The sequence below is a fragment of the Triticum aestivum genome, chromosome 6D (genome assembly GCF_018294505.1).
Source record: "Triticum aestivum cultivar Chinese Spring chromosome 6D, IWGSC CS RefSeq v2.1, whole genome shotgun sequence".
Taxonomy (NCBI): domain Eukaryota; kingdom Viridiplantae; phylum Streptophyta; class Magnoliopsida; order Poales; family Poaceae; genus Triticum; species Triticum aestivum.
In genome coordinates, this window is record NC_057811.1 from 90,732,204 (window position 1) to 90,754,467 (window position 22,264).

The window sequence follows — 22,264 nt, forward strand, 5'->3', positions numbered from 1 at the left end:
GTTCGCTAGGTGGGTGTGTGGTAGGGTTAGGGTTGAGGGAGACGTTGCCGAGGCCGTTGCGGTGGTGTTGTGTCGGAATAAGTTTCTCCGGGCTCCGTTCGCGGTCAGGCGAGGCTTTTGCCTTCGTCTAGGAGCCAGCGGTGTTGGGGATCTCCGGATCTCGTCGAGGTCGCGGGCTATGGTGGTTGGAGGTCCATCGGCACTGTCCATTTAGATCCTCAGATGGGGGATGGAGGCAGGGAGACGAAGACCTTTCTTCTTCCTTGTTGGTATGATTTGCTGTTGCTGTTCTTCTCCTTCCTCTGCGCTGATGCTGGTGGGAGATCCTGCTTTGTCCGGGCAGATGGCCCGGCCGCGGTGCTGGACCGGTCGGATGACTCGAGTTCTTTTCCTTCCGGAAGGGACACTTTTCGCGGTACTCAAAGCCAAAGATGGCGACGGCTGTTGCAGGTGTATTGGATTGATGTCCATGCCTTCTCAGCGCTGGTGTCAAGAAAGGAGGAAGCAGCGTGGCGGCAATTGTACCGTGGTCGAAGATGATGACCTGTTTGCGACTGGTTGCAGATCCATCTACTGCAGAGGTCTTCTCTCAAGATTCAGGGATGATGACACAGGGCTTCGGAGATCTTCTTGTATTATGGTTGTCTTAGGGTACTTTAGGTGTTCATGGTCCTTTGTGTTTGCGTTTCAGTGTGCTTGTAATGGTCAACTACTTTGTATTAATTTGTGATTTGAATGAGAAAATTTCTAAAAAAAAGACGTGCCCGTGGTTTTACCTAGACCACAAGTTGAGTCAGCCGCAAATCCTAGCAACTAGCAAGTTTTCGACGGCGCCTTAGTTTATGGAACCATGTCAATCTTTAGATTTCGGTCAAGTTTTAATGCCACACATGGTGCATGAGATGATACTATCTCCATGATGCACATTATCATATGTAATATCATCTATAGTCGAACTTCTCAAACATCCCCTATACGTCCGGACAGACGGCCTCATCAGTAAAGAAAATGCAACCACCCCCACCCCCACCCTCAAATCGGTCATAAACTTGGGTTGTTTGGGCCTGCCACTAGTAGGAAAAGGGGTTTTTACCCCAGTTTGTAAGGGTCTTTTGTCCCGATTTTCGAACCGGGACTAAAGGATCGTTACTAAAGCCCTAACCCTTTAGTCCCGGTTCTTACACGAACCGGGACAGAAGGTCCTCCACGTGGCCGCTGCTGCCAGCCCAGGCAGGGGGGCCTTTGGTCCCGGTTGGTGCCACCAACCGAGACCAATAGGCAGGGCCTTTTGTCCCGGTTGGTGTCACCAACCGGGACCAATAGGCATCCACGCGTCAGCAGCTGGCAGGAGCTGAGGTTTTTGCTTTTTTTGAAAGGGGGTGGTTTAGGGGTTTTGGGGGGTTAATTTAGGTGTTTCATATATTGTGTTAGCTAGCTAATTAATAGAGAGAAGTGTCCTCTCTTATCTCCGTGCTTGGTCGACGCTGCGTACTATATACGTATGGAGAGGACTAGACACGCTAGCTAGTAATCAAATGAAGGAAACAGAAGATCGTCATGAACATATGCATACAGAGAGAAGTGATATCGACCACCTCTCCTTCTCCGAGAGATTGGTCAAACAACAAGTTCTCGTATATCTATCCGACACTACCGGCTACATATATACAATAATTATCTCTTACAATACAATCTCCTAATTAAATTGTAGGAACACAGGGTCCACATAGTATTCTCCGTTTTCAGCGATCACGTGGTCAAGGAAGAATGCCGCCAATTCCTCTTGAATTCCTCGCATACGATCTGGTGCTAGGAGTTCATCCCGCTTCCGAAACATCTAATTTGAAGAAGGGGGTCAATACATATATATATGAATAAATGAAACTCAACACAAATGATGGTAATAAAATAAAATTGTGAATATTATTGCTTACGCACTTCATATTGTTCTTCAGTGTAGCCCCGCTCACAGGTCATGTAGCGGATGGACTCGCAAACGTAGTATCCACAGTAATTATTCCTGGGTACCTGCCACAACCACTTTACAAGAAATAGAGGTCAATCAAACTGATAAGCAAGCATGCTAAATGGTATTGATGAAACTAGCGCTTGAATCACTAGGAGATGCGCGGAACATGCTACTATAGTACTTACTTTCGGGTGTTTAAATTGCAGCTTCTTCGGCAGTCCCGAAGCTTTTGTGGTGAATTTTCTCCAAACCCTGCCAGACAAAGAAAACAATTACTTGATATCAAGAAATGAACAAAGTTGCTGATATGGTGGATAATGATCGATTTAACTTACTTCTCGAGCATTTGAGTCATGTTCGCATAGTCCTGGGGATCTTTTCGTCTCGAGTCTAAGACGGTTACTACTCCCTGCTCAAGCTTAATCTCTAGGAGAATATAGTGGAAGTTGCGCATGCATGCATAAGTCATCAATTACATTACCATAACCTGGACTAATAAGGGAAACCGAATATGCACAAGACAGTAACACTCACTTGAAGTTGTAAGGAAAGAGTATTATATGTTTGTTTTGATTTAATACCAACGATTGTAGCAAGTTGGCCTCGGCTTCTTTGGGATGTTTTTCAACCGTATATGCATCTATGAGATTTGTGTTAATGAACCCAATATCACCGATTTGTCTTTTCTTCAATTCGGCGATCTTCAATCTGCATAATATAGTGAGGGTAATTATAAATACATGCAATGAAAGAGCTGACCTATATAGAGAGACTTAATGACAGAAGTAGTACTACTTACAGACAGTAGCAAGTGATCGTTGTTTTATCGAGGGCCTTTTGATTGTAAAACTGGAAGAAATCCTCAAATGGAACATTCAGCAGATCAATTCCAACGAGGTCATGCTCCGGTTTAACTCTCAGCGTCAAAGTATTCATCCCATCAGACTCTCTGCAGGTTTTCATGTACCAATCATGTAGTCTTCGCATCATCGTTGTTAGAGATCTTTCATCCTTGACGAGAGGCTTCCCGTAATGGTATTTGTGTTCGTCGACCTCCATGATTTCATAATGTACATCGTCGGGCAGGTAATCTCCAAGATTGCTATAACCGGCCATCCTCGGATCATTAGCGACGATGTCTTTTGACACCTTGAGCGGGGGGCACGATTGGTTCGCTTGTTCGCCGAGCTGGGCAATTTTTTTCCTAGCTCGTCGTTCTTTTAACCTTTGATCACTGACAGTACTTCCCGACCGCTCCGCTTCGGCATATGTCTTTGCAAGAATGCGCTCATAGTTGCCTCTCGGCGGAGACTTTGGTGGTTTTGTCAGGGCAGCCAGAGTGCGCTTTGCTTTCACCGGATCTACCTTCTCCTCCGGAGGTGGATGTTTCTTTGCTTTCACCCCTTCAAAGAAGTTTGTCACTTCGGCTCGCACGATCTTCCTAGTTTCCTCCTCGGTCCTCTCGTGGCAGCTGTACTGCTAGACGCCGGCAGAGCAGACGGAGCGGCTGCGGCTGTCTTCTTTCCTTGCTTACGAGGCGGAGGAGAAGGACTACGACGCGCCGGGGCAGCCGCAGCGGCGGTGGGTCTCTTCCGCCCTTGCTGACGAGGCGGAGAAGGAGGAGGCTGGCTGCTCTGGCGCGCCGGCGCAGGCGGAGAAGGAGGCGGAGTGCCGCCATGCGCCGGAGAAGGAGGCTGAGTGCCCTGATCACTCGCCGGAGGAGGAGGCGGAGGAGGAGGCGGAGTGCCCTTACTCGCCGGAGCCGTCCAGTTCGGAAGCTTGATGAGCTCCTTCCGCCATAGGCATGGAGTCTTCAGAGCAGAACCCAGCCGAGTCTCCCCTTCACCGGTAGGGTGGTCAAGCTGGAGCTCTTCAAATCCCTCCGTTATTTCATCCACCATCACCCTAGCATATCCTTCTGGAATCGGCCGGCAGTGGTAGGTTGCGTCGGGTTCAGGAGGTAAAACAGAGCCAACAGCCGCCTTGACTTTGAAGTTCTGCCATTCCGCCATAAGGTGGCAATGTTGAGACTCCGTGATTGTTGGAAATATGCCCTAGAGGCAATAATAAATGGTTATTATTATATTTCCTTGTTCATGATAATTGTCTATTGTTCATGCTATAATTGTGTTATCCGGAAATCGTAATACATGTGTGAATACATAGACCACAACGTGTCCCTAGTAAGCCTCCAGTTGACTAGCTCGTTGATCAACAAATAGTCATGGTTTCCTGACTATGGACATTGGATGTCATTGATAACGGGATCACATCATTAGGAGAATGATGTGATGGACAAGACCCAATCCTAAGCATAGCACAAAAGATCGTGTAGTTCGTTTGCTAGAACTTTTCCAATGTCAAGTATCTTTTCCTTAGACCATGAGATCGTGTAACTCCCGGATGTCGTAGGAGTGCTTTGGGTGTACCAAACGTCACAACGTAACTAGGTGACTATAAAGGTACACTACGGGTATCTCTGAAAGTGTCTGTTGGGTTGACACGGATCGAGACTGGGATTTGTCACTCCGTATGACGGAGAGGTATCTCTGGGCCCACTCGGTAATGCATCATCATAATGAGCTCAGTGTGACTAAGGAGTTAGTCACGGGATCATGCATTGCGGTACGAGTAAAGAGACTTGCCGGTAACGAGATTGAACAAGGTATTGGGATACCGACGATCGAATCTCGGGCAAGTAACATACCGATTGACAAAGGGAATTGTATACGGGATTGATTGAATCCTCGACATCGTGGTTCATTCCGATGAGATCATCGTGGAACATGTGGGAGCCAACATGGGTATCCAGATCCCGCTGTTGGTTATTGACCGGAGAGGCGTCTCGGTCATGTCTGCATGTCTCCCGAACCCGTAGGGTCTACACACTTAAGGTTCGGTGACGCTAGGGTTGTAGAAATATTAGTATGCGGAAACCCGAAAGTTGTTCGGAGTCCCGGATGAGATCCTGGACGTCACGAGGAGTTCCGGAATGGTCCGGAGGTGAAGAATTATATATAGGAAGTCAAGTTTCGGCCACCGGGAAAGTTTCGGGGGTTATCGGTATTGTACCGGGACCACCGGAAGGGTCCCGGGGGTCCACCGGGTGGGGCCACCTATCCCGGAGGACCCCATGGGCTGAAGTGGGAGGGGAACCAGCCCCTGGTGGGCTGGTGCGCCCCCCATGGGCCTCCCCCTGCGCCTAGGGTTGGAAACCCTGGGGGTGGGGGGCGCCCCACCTGGCTTGGGGGGGGGGGGAGTTCCCCCCCTTGGCCGCCGCCCCCCTGTAGATGGGATCCCAGGGGGCCTATATAAAGGGGGGAGGGGGGCTGCTGTACCCTAGCTCCTGGCGCCTCCCTCTCCCTCCCGTGACACTTCTCTCTCCCGCTTGCTCTTGGCGAAGCCCTGCCGGGATCCCCGCTACTTACACCACCACGCCGTCGTGCTGCTGGATCTCCATCAACCTCTCCTTCCCCCTTGCTGGATCAAGAAGGAGGAGACGTCGCTGCTCCGTACGTGTGTTGAACGCGGAGGTGTCGTCCGTTCGGCACTCGGTCATCGGTGATTTGGATCACGGCGAGTACGACTCCATCAACCCTGTTCACTTGAACGCTTCCGCTCGCGATCTACAAGGGTATGTAGATGCACTCCTTTCCCCTCGTTGCTAGTATACTCCATAGATGGATCTTGGTGATGCATAGAAAATTTTAAAATTCTGCAACGATCTCCAACAGTGATAGCATCCACGGGGTAGCTAGCAGGAGCCGCATGCTCCAGCTGAAGCAGCTCGGTGGAAGCCACGCTGCTTCTCCGCTGAGATGGCGGTGTAGCTTCGGGGGCAGTTTCGGCATGTTGATTGCCGTCTCGTTCCTCTAGCGCTTGGACCCTTTCGTGCAGCTTCTGAATTTGGATCTGCTCCACTTTTTTCCTCCTCTCCTGGCTTTTGTAACGGAGCCTGGCGTGCCTCGTGTCCGTCCAGGGTGCTCAGGATTCCCGAGGGCCATTGTGAGCTCGTCGTTCTCTCTGTCTGGAACGAACGTCCCTTCTTGCGCTGCATCGATATATTGCTGAATCTTCTTGACTGATATTCTCAAAAGCTCATTCGTCCAAACGCACCTCCCTGATACAGGGTCCAAGGTTCCGCCAGCCCCGAAGAACCAAGTCCGGCAACGGTCTGTCCAGTTCATTGTCTGTGGTTCGATCCCTTTTTCAAGCAGATCATTCTCAGCCTTGGCCCACTTAGGTCGGGCTTTGAGGTAGCCACCTGACCCCGTGCGATGGTGAAGCTTCTTCTTCGCAGCATTCTTCTTGTTTGTCGCTGACATCTTCTTACTCTTTTCCGATGTCTTGTGGGCCACAAATGCGGGCCAGTGATCTCTGATCTTCTCATACCGGACAATGAATTCTGGTGTCTCTTCTTTGTCGACAAATGTTTTCAGCTCATTCTTCCACCTCCTGAATAGGTCTGCCATCTTCTTAAGAGCATGAGACTTGATTAATTGCTCTTTAACTGGCTTCTCCGGATCCTCCTCTGGCGGTAGGGTGAAATTTGCCTTTAGCTCAGTCCAAAGATCATCTTTCTGCATATCATTGACATAAGACACCTCAGGGTCTTCCTTCTTAGGCTTATACCATTGGTGGATGCTGATCGGGATCTTGTCCCTAACTAGAACCCCGCACTGAGAAGCAAATGCATCCTTTGTCCGGATGGGTTCAATCGGTTGGCCGTCGCGCGCGATTGTTGTGATCTCAAACCTTTCATCCGAGCGCAGCTTTCTCTTCGGGCCTCGTCTCTTTACCGCAGTTGTGCTCGATCCGGAGGGCTAGAAAAAAGAAGAAAGACGAGTGTTAATTAATATGTGTACATACCAAAACAATGAATGCATCAATTAGCTAGTCAGCACAGGCTTAACTAATATATTTACCTGGCCGGACTCTGTTCGGTCACCGGAGCCGTCACCACGGGCTCCTTCTTGCACCAGCATTGGGTCACCGGAGCCATCATAATCATGTCTTTCCTCCTCCACTCTTCGATCACCGTAGCCTGCTTCTTCACCCTGTTCTTCCAGACCATCATTGTCGTTAAGATACGACAAGATATCACCTCCGGCTAAGATTATGTCCCCCAACACCTCTTCTGCTTGCTCGTCTCGTCCGTGCTCCATTGTTTCTGCAAATATTACAACATGTCAATTATTACACAAACATGACAGCAGGTGGATATATTAGTGCAAACGTAGACCTAGCTTATTCCGGGTTTGGGGTGGCCTCGGCAACGCTTCAAGGGTAGGGGCGCGGCGGGAGGGGGTAGGAGACCGACATCGTTTTTTTCTAGGGTTTGGGTGTCCTCGAGAGTTTTGGTCGAGCGAGAGGGCTGGGGGGTGCTCCCGTGGTATAAGTTATCACGGTCGAGAGGGGGTATAAATATCGACCGTCCATCATGTCGAAGTTATCTGGGAGGGAGTTATATATATCGACAACGACGACATACATACATGGGAAAATAATGTTATCGAGGAGGGGGTATATCGACCCCCCCACGTGTTGAAGTTATCGGGAGGGGGTTATATCGACAACGACGACATACGTACATGGGAAAATAATATTATCGGGGAGGGGGTATATCGACCCCCTCGTGTTGAAGTTATCGGGAGAGGGGTATATCGACGACGACAGACCCGATAAAACATAAGAAAACGAAGAAGAAATAAAAAGAGGAGGAGAAGAAAAGGAATAGAGGAGAAGATCAAAGAAAAAAAGAAGAAAAAAAGAGGAGAAGAAGAAAGGAATAGAGGAGAGAAGAAGAAAAAATAGAATTTTTCTATTTTTTCTTCTTCTCTTCTATTCCCTTCTTCTTCTCCTCTTCTTTTTCTTCTTTTTTCCTCTTCTTATTTATTTCTCCTCTTCTTCCTCTCCTCTTCTTCTCCTTTCTTCCTCTTCTTATTTTCCTTTTTCCTCTCATTCATAAAAAAATGTTCAAATAGAAAATTTCGAAAAACAGTAAAGGTTTTGCCTAATGCATTGTTCATATGAATATACAAACATTTGCATATTCTACAATAATTAATATCACCAAAAAATCTATGAACAGAAAAAAATCCTAACTTTTCTAAAAATCTATCTTTTGCATATATACATGAACATATATATACACAGAGAACATATATTCATATATATACTCATACATGAACATATCATCATATATATGAACATACATTTTCTTTGCATATGCATATGAACATACATTTTCTTTGCATATGCATATGAACATACATACATACATTTTTCTTTCATATGAACATACATACATACATTTTCTTTGCATATGACCATACATACATTTTTCTTTGCATATGACCATTCATACATTTTCTTTGCATATGCTTTGCATATAAACATACATACATATGAACATACATACATACATACATACACAAAAAATTCTAAAAATCTGCCTAAAAAATTATATGAAAAAAGCATACATCATCCATCCATCCATATAATGAACATATACATCATCCATCCATCCATATAATCAACATATGCATATGAAAAAAAATTATATGAAAAAAAATTATATGAAAAAATTATATGAAGAGGATCGAGGGGACAGGGAGGAAAGGGGGTCGCCGGAGCCGGACCGAACGGGGAGGAGGGGCGGCGTCGAGGCAGGGGCGGCAGTGGGGGCGGGCGCCGGCGACGACGACAATGGTGGGGGCGGGCCGGGGCGCAGGGGCGCAGCCGTGCGTGCTCGGGGACGAGGCAGGGGCACGGGGCAGCGGCCGGCGTGGGCTCGGGTGCGGGGCAGAGGCACGGGGAGACGGGGATGGCGGCCGGCGACGGCGACGAGGAGCGCGCGAGCGATTTGGGCAGCCTGACGACGGGGGCAACTGGTGAGGGAGGCGAGGAAGATGTGAAATTTTCACAAGTCCTGGTTATATAGCAAGGGCATTGGTCCCGGTTCATGGCACCAACCGGGACCAATGCCACCCTTTAGTCCCGGTTGGTGCCACCAACCGGGACCAAAGGTCCCTTTTCAGCAGCCCAAAGGGCGGGAACCGGCGGCCTTTGGTCCCGGTTGGTGGCACCAACCGGGACTAAAGGGGGGGCATTGGTCCCGGTTGGTGCCACGAACCGGTACCAATGCACCCCTTTAGTCCCGGTTGGTGGCACCAACCGGGACCAAAGGCCTCTTGTTGCCCGCGTCGCGGCCAAAAGTTTAGTCCCACCTCGCTAGTTGAGAGGGGCTCGGAGTGGTTTATAAGCCCCGTTGCGGCTGCTGTCTCGAACTCCTCTCTATAGCAGGCTTCTGGGCCTAACTTTGGCGCGCTGCCCGTTGAGCCCTCTAGCCCTTCTGGGCCTGTATTTGCAAACCCGAGGGTTGGAGGGCCCAGCAGGCAGCGCCCCAACAATTTTTTTTGCTGTATTTAGTTTTTTTGTTTTCTTTTTTGCTTTATTTATTTTGTTTTGTTTCTACTTACAACAAAAAACTTATTTATTTTATTTTATTTTGTTTCTAATTACTTATTTATTTTACTTTATGATAATTCTTTTTGCTATTGAAGTTTCTATCAAAAAAAGTTCTTTATGAAAATTCTTTTTGCTGTATTTAGTTTTTTGTTTTCTTTTTTGCTTTATTTATTTTGTTTTGTTTCTACTTACAACAAAAAACTTATTTATTTTATTTTATTTTGTTTCTAATTACTTATTTATTTTACTTTATGATAATTCTTTTTGCTATTAAAGTTTCTATCAAAAAAAGTTCTTTATGAAAATTCTTTTTGCTTTTAATGATTTTGAACAGAAAATACTTCGATAATTTTAGTTGCATCAATTTTATATGATTTTAGTTTCAATAATAATAGAGGTTTCTTATAATGTTTTGAACAAAAAATACTTTGTTAATTTTAGTTTCATAAATTTTATTAAAGTTTATTTTATTTTGTCGGAACACAAGAAGTCCGGAGTTGTAATAAGTTATTAAAAATAAAAAAGAGGCGCAATGCTCGTTGATTTGCTTCAAGCCTCTCGGAATAGTGTAGACTGCACTGCACATAGCTCCATGCAGCCTACCTTATTCCTCAAGGCTTGAAGCTAAGCAACGTGAGCATTGCGCCTCTTCTTCATCGTCTCTGCACTCAGGGCTTATAAACCACTCCTAGTGCCTCTCAGCTAGTGAGGTGGGACTAAAAAACTGCTTAGTAAGAAACTCTAGTACCGGTTCATGCCACGAACCGGTACTAAAGGTGCTCGTGGGGCCACAGCCTCATTAGTACCGGTTCGTGGCACCAACAGGGACCAAAGGGTGGAATTGGTCCCGGTTCGTGCCACCAACCGGGACCAATGGCCTTGCACAGCGGCGTGGTGGTGAGTTTAGTCCCACCTCGCTAGCTGAGAGAGAGCCGCACCTGTTTATAAGGTGCGGTGCGCCTGAGCTGTCGAGCTCCTCTCTAAAGCAGGCTTACGGGCCTAACCTCTCTGTACATGCCTGTGGGCCTACTGGGCCTTCTGCGGGCCTGAATCCTGGCCCATGGATGGGTTTTCTAATCGTATTCAGGTCGTGGTGGCCCAGTAGGTGGCATAATTTTTAATTTTTGGCCTGTTATTTTTCATGCATTTACTAATTATTTTGAGCTATAAGACCCTAAAATTGAAAAGCATTTCAAATGAACTCTGAAAAGGTTGAAAGTTGGCATGGTATCATCATTTCATCCACATAGCATGTGCAAGAAAGTTGAGAGGGTTACGGCAAAAACTAGATGCACTTCTTGTACAAAACGGACAATGGTATCATACTCGTCTATTACAAAGTTGGCATGGTATCATCATAATAGTTGCGGGAGAAAGTCTTCACTTTTTTTCGCTTGTGTCATTTGCTTATTGCGCCGTAACCATGGATAATCTTCATCGTTTATCAGGATGCTTGGGTCAGCCTTGACTTTGAAGGGAGGAATTTCATGAAACTTTTCATAATCTTCAGACATGTCTGTCTTGCCCTCCACTCCCACAATGTCCCTTTTTCCTGAAAGAACTATGTGGCGCTTTGGCTCATCGTATGATGTATTCGCTTCCTTATCTTTTCTTTTCCTCGGTCTGGTAGACATGTCCTTCACATAGATAACCTGTGCCACATCATTGGCTAGGACGAACGGTTCGTCAGTGTACCCAAGATTGTTCAGATCCACTGTTGTCATTCCGTACTGTGGGTCTACCTGTACCCCGCCTCCTGACAGATTGACCCATTTGCACTTAAACAAAGGGACCTTAAAATCATGTCCGTAGTCAAGTTCCCATATGTCCATTATGTAACCATAATATGTGTCCTTTCCCCTCTCGGTTGCTGCATCAAAGCGGACACCGCTGTTTTGGTTCGTGCTCTTTTGATCTTGGACGATCGTGTAAAATGTATTCCCATTTATCTCGTATCCTTTGTAAGTCAATACAGTCGAAGATGGTCCCCTGGACAACGAGTACAACTCATCACAAACAGTGGTCTCACCTCTGAGACGTGTTTCCAACCAACTGCTGAAAGTCCTGATGTGTTTACATGTAATCCAGTCGTCACACTGCTCCGGGTGTTTGGAGCGCAGACTGTTCTTGTGTTCATCGACATACGGGGTCACCAAGGTAGAGTTCTGTAGAACTGTGTAGTATGCTTGAGACCAAGAATAGCCGTCCCTGCATATTATTGAGTCCCCTCCAAGCGTGCCTTTTCCAGTCAGTCTCCCCTCATACCGCGATTCAGGGAGACCTATCTTCTTAAGGCCAGGAATGAAGTCAACACAAAACCCAATGACATCCTCTGTTTGATGGCCCATGGAGATGCTTCCTTCTGGCCTAGCGCGGTTACGGACATATTTCTTTAGGACTCCCATGAACCTCTCAAAGGGGAACATATTGTGTAGAAATACGGGCCCCAGAATGACAATCTCGTCGACTAGATGAACTAGGACGTGCGTCATGATATTGAAGAAGGATGGTGGGAACACCAGCTCGAAACTGACAAGACATTGCTCCACATCACTCCTTCTGAGAGATTGCATTGAGGAATGCACATAGCTTCACAATGGCTAATCGGACGTTTTCCGGTAGAAGCCCCCTCAATGCAACCGGAAGCAGTTGCGTCATAATCACGTGGCAGTCATGAGACTTTAGGTTCTGGAACTTTTTCTCTGGCATATTTATTATTCCCTTTATATTCGACGAGAAGCCAGTCGGGACCTTCATACTGAGCAGGCATTCAAAGAAGATTTCTTTCTCTTCTTTCATAAGAGCGTAGCTGGCAGGACCTTCATACTGCTTCGGAGGCATGCCGTCTTTTTCGTGCAAACGTTGCAGGTCCTCCCGTGCCTCAGGTGTATCTTTTGTCTTCCCATACACGCCCAAGAAGCCTAGCAGGTTCACGCAAAGGTTCTTCGTCACGTGCATCACGTCGATTGAAGAGCGGACCTCTAGCTCTTTCCAGTAGGGTAGGTCCCAAAATATAGATTTCTTCTTCCACATGGGTGCGTGTCCCTCAGCGTCATTCGGAACAGCTAGTCCGCCGGGACCCTTTCCAAAGATTACGTGTAAATCATTGACCATAGCAAGTACGTGATCACCGGTACGCATGGCGGGCTTCTTCCGGTGATCTGCCTCGCCTTTGAAATGCTTGCCTTTCTTTCGACATTGATGGTTGGTCGGAAGAAATCGACGATGGCCCAGGTACACATTCTTCCTGCTTTTGTCCAGGTATATACTTTCAGTGTCATCTAAACAGTGCGTGCATGCGTGGTATCCCTTGTTTGTCTGTCCTGAAAGGTTACTGAGAGCGGGCCAATCATTGATGGTTACAAACAGCAACGCGTGCAGGTTAAATTCCTCCTGTTTGTGCTCATCCCACGTACGTACACCGTTTCCATTCCACAGCTGTAAAAGTTCTTCAACTAATGGCCTTAGGTACACATCAATGTCGTTGCCGGGTTGCTTAGGGCCTTGGATGAGAACTGGCATCATAATGAACTTCCGCTTCATGCACATCCAAGGAGGAAGGTTATACATACATAGAGTCACGGGCCAGGTGCTGTGATTGCTGCTCTCCTCCCCGAAAGGATTAATGCCATCCGCGCTTAAACCAAACCATACGTTCCTTGGGTCAGCTGCAAACTCAGCCCAGTAGTTTCTCTTGATTTTTCTCCACTGCGACCCGTCAGCGGGTGCTCTCAACTTCCCGTCTTTCTTACGGTCCTCACTGTGCCATCGCATCAACTTGGCATGCTCTTCGTTTCTGAACAGACGTTTCAACCGTGGTATTATAGGAGCATACCACATCACCTTCGCAGGAACCCTCTTCCTGGGGGGCTCGCCGTCAACATCACCAGGGTCATCTCGTCTAATCTTATACCGCAATGCACCGCATACCGGGCATGCGTTCAGATCCTTGTACGCACCACGGTAGAGGATGCAGTCATTAGGGCATGCATGTATCTTCTGCACCTCCAATCCTAGAGGGCATACGACCTTCTTTGCTGCGTATGTACTGTCGGGCAATTCGTTATCCTTTGGAAGCTTCTTCTTCAATATTTTCAATAGCTTCTCAAATCCTTTGTCAGGCACAGCATTCTCTGCCTTCCACTGCAGCAATTCCAGTACGGTACCGAGCTTTGTGTTGCCATCTTCGCAATTGGGGTACAACCCTTTTTTGTGATCCTCTAACATGCGATCGAACTTCAGCTTCTCATTTTGACTTTCGCATTGCGTCCTTGCATCGACTATGACCCGGCGGAGATCATCATCATCGGGCACTGGTTCCTCTTGATCTTCAGCAGCTTCCCCCCTTGCAGCATCATTGGGCACATCGTCTGGTTCCTCTTGATCTTCAGCAGCTTCCCCCGTTGCAGCATCACCGTATTCAGGGGCACATAGTTGTCATCGTCCTCTTCTTCTTCGCCGTCTTCCATCATAACCCCTATTTCTCCGTGCCTCGTCCAAACATTATAGTGTGGCATGAAACCCTTGTAAAGCAGGTGGGTGTGAAGGATTTTCCGGTCAGAGTAAGACTTCGTATTCCCACATATAGGGCATGGACAACACATAAAACCATTCTGCTTGTTTGCCTCAGCCACTTCGAGAAAATCATGCACGCCCTTAATGTACTCGGAGGTGTGTCTGTCACCGTACATCCATTGCCGGTTCATCTGCGTGCATTATATATAATTAAGTGTGTCAAAAACCATTACAGAACATCATGAATAGATAATTAAGTGACCAAATTAATAGAAGTTCATCATCACATTAAAACCAAAGTACATACATAGTTCTCATCTAACAACATATATATAGCTCTCCAGAGCATCTAATTAATTAAACCATACATTGAAACTATGTAAAACATTTCAATGCGAAAACAAATGCGATCATAATCGCAACCAAGGTAACAATTGATCCAACGGCATAATGATACCAAGCCTCGGTATGAATGGCATATTTTCTAATCTTTCTAATCTTCAAGCGCATTGCATCCATCTTGATCTTGTGATCATCGACGACATCCGCAACATGCAACTCCAATATCATCTTCTCCTCCTCAATTTTTTTATTTTTTCCTTCAAGTAATTGTTTTCTTCTTCAACTAAATTTAACCTCTCGACAATAGGGTCGGTTAGAATTTCCGGTTCAACCACCTCCTAGATAAATAAAATCTATGTCACGTTGGTCGGTATATTTGTCATAAACAATAAATGAACCAAATAGTTATAAAAAGATAATATATACCACATCCGAATCATAGACAGGACGAGGGCCGACGGGGGCGGATACCAAAACCATCGCACTATGTAATAAGAAGGAATAATAAAAGTAACAAAATTAGACAAGTAACTATCTAAAGTAAGAATTTTTTTCCTTTCAGAAAGAAGATAAGAACAAGAGGCTCACCACGGTGGTGCTGGCGACGAGATCGGCGCGGGCGATCGACGGCGGTGAAGACGGGGACGGGACGTGACGGACCGCTAAACCTAGACAAATCTCGGGGAAAATGGAGCTCGGAGGTCGAGTTTCGAGAGGAGAAAGATTAACTAGTGTGGCTCAGACATTTCATCGAACACCTCATGTGCATAGGAGGTGAGCTAGAGCACCCAAATGCCCTCCCCTCGCCGGCCAGAAAAAACAGAGCACTCTGGAGTGCTCTGCTGTGGCGATGGGGTATATATAGGGAACTCATTGGTCCCGGTTCGTGGCACCAACCGGGACTAAAGGCCTTTGGTCCCGGTTGGTGCCACGAACCGGGACCAATGCCCCCTTTAGTCCCGGTTGGTGGCACCAACCGGGACCAAAGGCCTTGTGCTGCCCCGCGTCAAAAGTTTAGTCCCACCTCGCTAGTTGAGAGAGCTCGAGAGTGGTTTATAAGCGCTGCTGCGCCCACCCTCTCGAACTCCTCTCAACTGCAGGCTTTCGGGCCTAACCGTTCTCTTTGCCTGTGGGGCCTACTGGGCCTTCTGCGGGCCTGAATCCTGGCCCATGGATGGGTTTCTAGTCGTATTCAGGCCGTGGTGGCCCAGTAGGTGGCATAATTTTTTTCCTCTGTTTTTTTCTCTTTTGCTTTATTTGTTTTGTTTTGTTTCTACTTACAACAAAAACTTATTTATTTTATTTCTAATTACTTATGTATTTTACTTTAATTATTTTATTTTTATTTATTTTACTGCTGCTATTTTTATTTATTTTACTGCTGCTATTTTTACTTAATTTATTAAGGTTTATTTATTTTAGTTACTATAGTTTATTTTATTTTATTTTATTAAGGTTTATTTATTTTATTTATTTTATTAAGGTTTATTTATTTTATAAATATAAAAAATGAACATAGATGTGCTTATAGAGGAAATTCAACCTAAATTCATAATAAATTTCTATGAAATTTACTGTGAATTTAGGTCAAATTCCCTGTATAAGGGCATCTATTTTCACTTTAAGAGGAGCTCAACAAGGCAGAGAGGGACGGGCTTATAAACTGGTGTGAGCGCCCTTCGGTTGGCGAGGTGGGACTAAACACTGGCCGCAACTAGGACCAGCCCTTTAGTCCCGGTTTGTGGTAGGAACCGGGACTAAAGGGTGGTGCGCCAGGAGCATGGCCCATTGGTCCCGGTTTGTCCCACCAACCGGGACCAAAGGGTCCGGACGAACCGGGACCAATGCCCCCACGAGGCCCGGCAGGCCCCTGGCCGCACGAACCGGGACCAATGCTCACATTAGTCCCGGTTCGTGACTGAACCGGGACTAATGTGAATATTGCCCTGTGACCAAAGCCCAGTTTTCTACTAGTGTGCTGGGCCGTATCCTCGTCATTGGCCTACCATAGGGGAACTTGTCCTCGGTGGCCCCTGAGTCCTTCAAGGTTTCGCTCATGGCGCTGACTCCTTTAGACTGAGGAAGATTCCGCTAAAAGAACCGACTGCAGAAGTCATTGCGTGGCCTATGGAGGCCTTGATGGACTTGATTATACCTGGCCATCCCTCGGGCTTTGGGCCGGGCCTGACCAAGCCCGAAGAAAAAACCCAGGCCCGGGTCCGGGTGTCGGGCCTAAAAATCAGGCCCAAGCCCGGCCCATCACTGCAAAAGCCCATAGGGCCTCTTCGTTAAACAGCAAATATGACGGGCCTGGGCCCGGCCTTTAGGCTCAAAACCTAGACCCGGCCCGGCCCGCGGGCAAGACCGGACCGGGTCGAGTCGGGCTGGTCGGGCCGGGTATACCATGGCCAGGTATAGACTTGATCAATACTTGAAGAAGGTAAGTAGGAGGCAGATTATAACAAAGACTCTGTGATACCCAATTCGTCCGTCTGAGAGCTTGGCTTGTGGCTTGTGGCTTGTGATGAACCGTATCCGAGTGATGTCGAAGAACTCCTAAGCTTATCTGAGTAGGTGGTTGCCAGTTATCCTCAAAATGAACATTCTTTCCATCTTCATCTTCAGAACCAAGTCTCCGGACTAGGGCATTCATAATGTAAAAGAACATAACATGAAGTTGCACATATGTTTATGACACATTCTTATGCAGTTGCACATATCTTCAGAGAACTACGTATAATGTAAAAGGAAAATAAATTCTTCACAATACTATACAGAACAGAAGAATTGTGGAAAGAAAGGAGAAAAGAAAACATCATCTAGAATCTCTGTCACTTCTATCAATGGCCAAGCCATTCAGCTGAACACTAATGGAGATTTAGGGACTCTGTACAGTATAATGCAATGTGTATCCATGGATGGATCCGCCAAAAAACTATCTGCAATAATAATTAAGTCGTCAAATCAAGTGATGAAAAGCATAAGAAGTAACAGGGCAAACATAACTATTAAAACAAGCAAATCCTATTTCAATATGAAATAAGTTATTAATCAGGCAAGCAGACTGAAATTAACTGAACATGTCATTATGGCTCCAAACCAGAAATATAAGTGATTAAAATAGGTCGCTTAAGAATGATGCATTAAGCAATGGGCATGAAACCTTTCTTCCCACTTGATGACAGAAAGGAAGTTAAAGTAAGGTTAAAAAATGACTAGACACATCAATCTACACAAGTAAATTGTTTCATTTGATTCGGAAGAATAATAAGAATGTTCATCATAGGCCTACACAAGCTGATGATCTTCTTGGGTAGCTATTCCAGTTGGTGCCACTTTTTTTTAGAAATGGAGGAGGACCCCCGGCCTCTGCATCTGGACGATGCATGCAGCCACTTTATTAATTATTCACATAAGACCTTACAAAGTCATACAACAGTAAGACTAAAGCCACCGTCTAGGCAACATCTGCCGCTACTTCTATCCAGTTGATGTAGGGATGCTGATAGTCTGGGCCTAATACCAAACAGACCTCGCAGCCAAACCTAACATCTATGACATGAGGTCCCAATCGATCCAAAACTACAAGCAAGGGAATCAACTTTTATTGCCGTAAAGGAAAAATAACCAGGACGCCTGCCGGGTATGGGGCACCCACCAGTCCGGCGCACTCTTCAACCCGGACGCCTGCCGGGTATGAGGCCGCCACCACCTGCCATCAATCCATCTTCAGAGCTGTACTGTTGCATCTACCGTGCCAGGTCTCTCTGCCATCGACGCCACCACGACGCCAGACAACGTCGTCCTCCTGCGTGAGTCCATCCTCGCACATCGGACGCCGAATCTACACTGCGCCACGCCGTCGAGATCCGTCGCCATCAATGTGTAGGATGAAGCACCGCTCCACCTAAGATGCGGTCCACTGGTCCCTTGAGCCCGTGCACACCTCCAAGAACGACGCCCCCAAGGGGGGAACGACAACGCCGCCGTCTTCCGATCAACTGATCTAGGGTTTCCCCCGGAGGTAGCAGACAGTGACCTTGAAACTCTCCTCGGCGATGCCTTCAAGAAGGGAATGTCGCAAAATAGCGCCGCCACCGCCGGCTTTGGCAGTAAGCCGAAAGCAAGTTTTCACCCGGATCTGTTCGAAGGACCTCCATCAAGCATCTCGTGCACGGATCGCCGCCATCTCTGCCGGGGACTGGATGATGGATCCAGGCCGCCGCCGCCTGACCGGCCACGGCACCACCGCGGTGCCTAAGCCGGCGCCGTCAGGCCCACCATGCCCGCCTGTAGACGCCCTCCAGATCTGCCGGCCCGCCGACGAGGCCCGCGATCTGGGCCGCCGCCACAGGTGCTCCTCGGCCGCGGGGAGAACGCGCCTGCGCTGTCGTTGCCGTCACACTCGCCGCCGAGCGCCCGCTGCTCCTTGTTGCCGGTGCACTGCCGATCCATGAGCCGCCGCCGCCGACAGAAGATCGCCACCACCGCGTGAGGGGAGGGCCCCCCCGCCGCCGTCACTGGCCAGGCAACGCAGACGTGGCCTCGGGCGGCGGCAGGAGGAGGGAGAGAGGAGCGGAGGCCTAGGGCCGGCGCGGTAGACCGCCCCCCGTGTCGCCAGGGGCTGGCGACGCGGGGGTAGGGACGGTGCGTTTTTCTCTGGTTAGCCTCTCTTCTGCTTCAGGATCTCATCAGGTGAAGATTCCAAAAGCATCAAAGGGAATGTTTCATTCAGGAACTCAGGCTGAGTACGGCACTGCCATTCAATTTTAGTGCATTACAGACCTACAGAATGACACGGTGACACCCTTTAAAATGGAAACAATAAAACTTGGAACGTAGATTTGTTTTTGAAAAGTTGTATATTGTCTATAGCCATGAAAGTAACTGTTACCTCTTTAAAACTGTATCATAAATTAATAAGCCATGACTAATGGAAACAAAATGTCAGATTCCATCATCTATGTAATGCCCAAAAGATTGAACCGGAGAAACAAGGGCACGTCTGAGTCTGACAGGACTAACGTAAGTGACTTTGGAAAATGTATGAGTTATCCCAAATACACCTGAACTCATCCATGTAAAATTACTACGTATAAAGTTTCTCATTAGCTTCTTGTTAGGTACTAGAATAGATTTTCCGAACGTAAATCTCAGAGTAAATTAACACATAGCAGGTTATTTCAGGATACAGAGCGGAGACTGCTAATCAACAAAGGTGTCCGCAATCGCTTCATATCACAAATTATTCAAGAAAAAAGGATATACTCCCTCCGTTCCAAAATAGATGACCCAGTTTTATACTAACTTTGCACTAAAATTAGTATAAAGTTAGGCCATCTATTTTATAACGGAGGGAGTAATATGGAACCAAAGTATTCTGAGGGGAAACTGAGGGCAGAAGGTTGAGAGCAGAGCACCTGCGTGAAGGAAGGAGTCAGAAGGGAGGATTTCCCGTTCCCGAAGTGAGATTCAGCCCACGACGAAGGGGCCAATCTCCCCGGCCCGCATGCCGCGGGCGATCTCGTCGGCGACCAGCAGGCACGCCGACACCCACCCGGCGAGCACCGCCCACACCATGTCCACCATGTACGCCGACAGCCCCCGCGGCACGCCCATCCTTTCCTTGCTGCTCTCCCTAGCCCTTCCTTACTTACTCCGCTGCCGCTGCTGTTGCAATTGCAAAGGAGGCGGGCAATTCCACGAACACCTACCCTGCAGCTTTGATGAGAGGACGAGTAAGCAATGAAGAGAGGATGACAACCAAAGGCTGGACCTTGCCGAGAGCGTTTGCTTCGATTTCATCAAAATTGAAGAGATTACGAGTAAGCAATTGCTTGTTTACCTTGGTGATGATGAACCGGAGCAAGCTCCTCCAACCAGCACGGACACTTTGCAAGCAACGGAGGAATCTTGAACAGAGCCAGCCAGGCAGTTTGCTGTGTTGGCCTTCGCTTTTGCTCCCGGATTAGTCGCCGGCACAACTCTGCTACTTGATGCCCCTCCCCTCGCCACGCGACTGAATATACTAAGCACACAACAACCTAGAATTAGAATTAGCGGGTAAGCACGCACAGCTGTGCCACCTGACGTAGGGCAGCTCCACATCCACCCACCATCGCTTCCTCGATCAAGAGGCCACTAGGCGGATGTCTTCTTCTTGCTTTTGCCAACCTCCCGTTCCATTCCATCTCCGCATCGCCTCTCGCTGTCGGGTCCTCGCGACAACGAACCGGAGACCGCCGCGTGGGACCCGCAGCTCTTGCTTTATCCGTTGATGGTTACTTGGATTGGATTACTACTTGCCAGATTAGAGAGGCAGGAGGATTTGGATTTGGGCAAGTGCGTCACAAGGTGATTAGCAGGAGCCACTAGGGGATTCATTCCAATCCCATGATTGCGTTGCGTGCAAGCAGAGGGGACGTCGACAAGGACGTGCCGGCGGTTTAGCAAGGCCGCGAAAAATCGAGTCAGCGGCGGAACGGAGAGGAGCGTGCGTGCGTGCATGTTCTAGCGAGTTTTCATCGGAGGCGCCTCGCTTGATTTATCGCATGTCGCTGTGAGATCTCTCGGTCAAGATTTGATGACATGCGTGGTGCATGATCCGTATGCCGTATGCGATAGCTAGCTGTTTGGCTGACACGATGGATGCTAAGTACTACTATTAGTATTCTTGGGGGCGAAGATTTGCATTGCTACCACCTACTCGTACCAGACTAGTCTATGTTTACTGATTGAAGATTATCGTAAATAAATCACAGTTTGGAAACGTCGAAACTGAATTAGCGTGGATAAAGAATCGGACACCACGTACATGCAATGCCAAGATGAAAAGAAGAAAGATAAATCATTACTTTTTACAACATGGATGACAAACATGGAGCTATTAGAGCATCTACAGCCATGATTACCAAATCTGGACCCCTATACATCCGCCGACGCCCAACGCATCTGCGGACAGTGACCGATCAATCCTCAATTTCTCACCCGCACAGCCGCATACCTCATATCCGACACCCTATATCCATACTACACATGCAACATGATAGACTACTCTACGTGATCAAACAATGGACAAAGATATCGGCATCAAACAAACAATGGAATGCACATAAACCAACTTCACATCATTCAAAAGATCACCACAGTTAATCGCCGGACAAGTTCTAAACTTAAACATCTAAAGAAACGATAATATAAACATATGAGGAGCGGATCACCACTTCCTCGCCGGCTCTTCGCCCTTCCGATCGCTGGCGCACGGATTGCTCCGCCGCGTCCCGCTCCCTTGCCCGCTGCCTCTCGCGGCGGGCGGCGCGCGCCTCTGATTCCGGCGTGCGCGTCCGGGCCGGCGGAGCGGGCACTAGCACCGATCGTTGCCCTTGCGGAGCAGCGGCCGACAGGGAAGGGGAGATGTGACATCTCGATCCCACGTTTATCTTATTCGTACGTTTTAATATTCCCGCAATCCGAAGAGGCCCTTACATGAAAGGCAACAACAAAGCCAAAAGGCTGGATGTGCTTTGTGATTGTCACATTATATTCACACACCCGCTCCACCTACCTTGTTCATGGCATCGGCATTTCGGCTGACTAGCCTTTCATTGTCACATTATATTCACACCCTGCTCCATCCACTTTGTTCATGTCACCGGCATTTCAGGTGACTAGCTGATACGTTTCCAACGTATCTATAATTTTTTATTGTTCCATACTATTATATTATCCATCTAGAATGTTTTATATGCATTTATATGCTATTTTATATGATTTTTGGGACTAACCTATTAACCTAGAGCCCAGTGCCAGTTTCTGTTTTTTCCTTGTTTTTGAGTTTTACAAAAAAGAAATACCAAACGAAGTCCAATTGATGTGCCAATTTTTTATGGACCAAAAGAAGCCCCTGGAGTAAAATAGTTGGGCCAGAAGAATCCAGGGCCATCCACGAGGGTGGAGGGCGCGCCTTAC

At 47.5% G+C, this 22,264-nt stretch overlaps 1 long non-coding RNA gene across 1 annotated transcript; it reads right to left on the reverse strand.

The window, feature by feature from the left end:
• Positions 1 to 16,948: 16,948 nt before the first annotated feature.
• Positions 16,949 to 20,583, reverse strand: LOC123143782 (uncharacterized). Its single transcript, XR_006471041.1, has 3 exons — positions 20,142 to 20,583; positions 19,717 to 20,011; positions 16,949 to 17,235 (listed from the first exon to the last, which is right to left on the reverse strand). It is a non-coding gene; the product is annotated as an uncharacterized lncRNA (long non-coding RNA).
• Between the last annotated feature and the right edge of the window lie 1,681 nt (positions 20,584 to 22,264).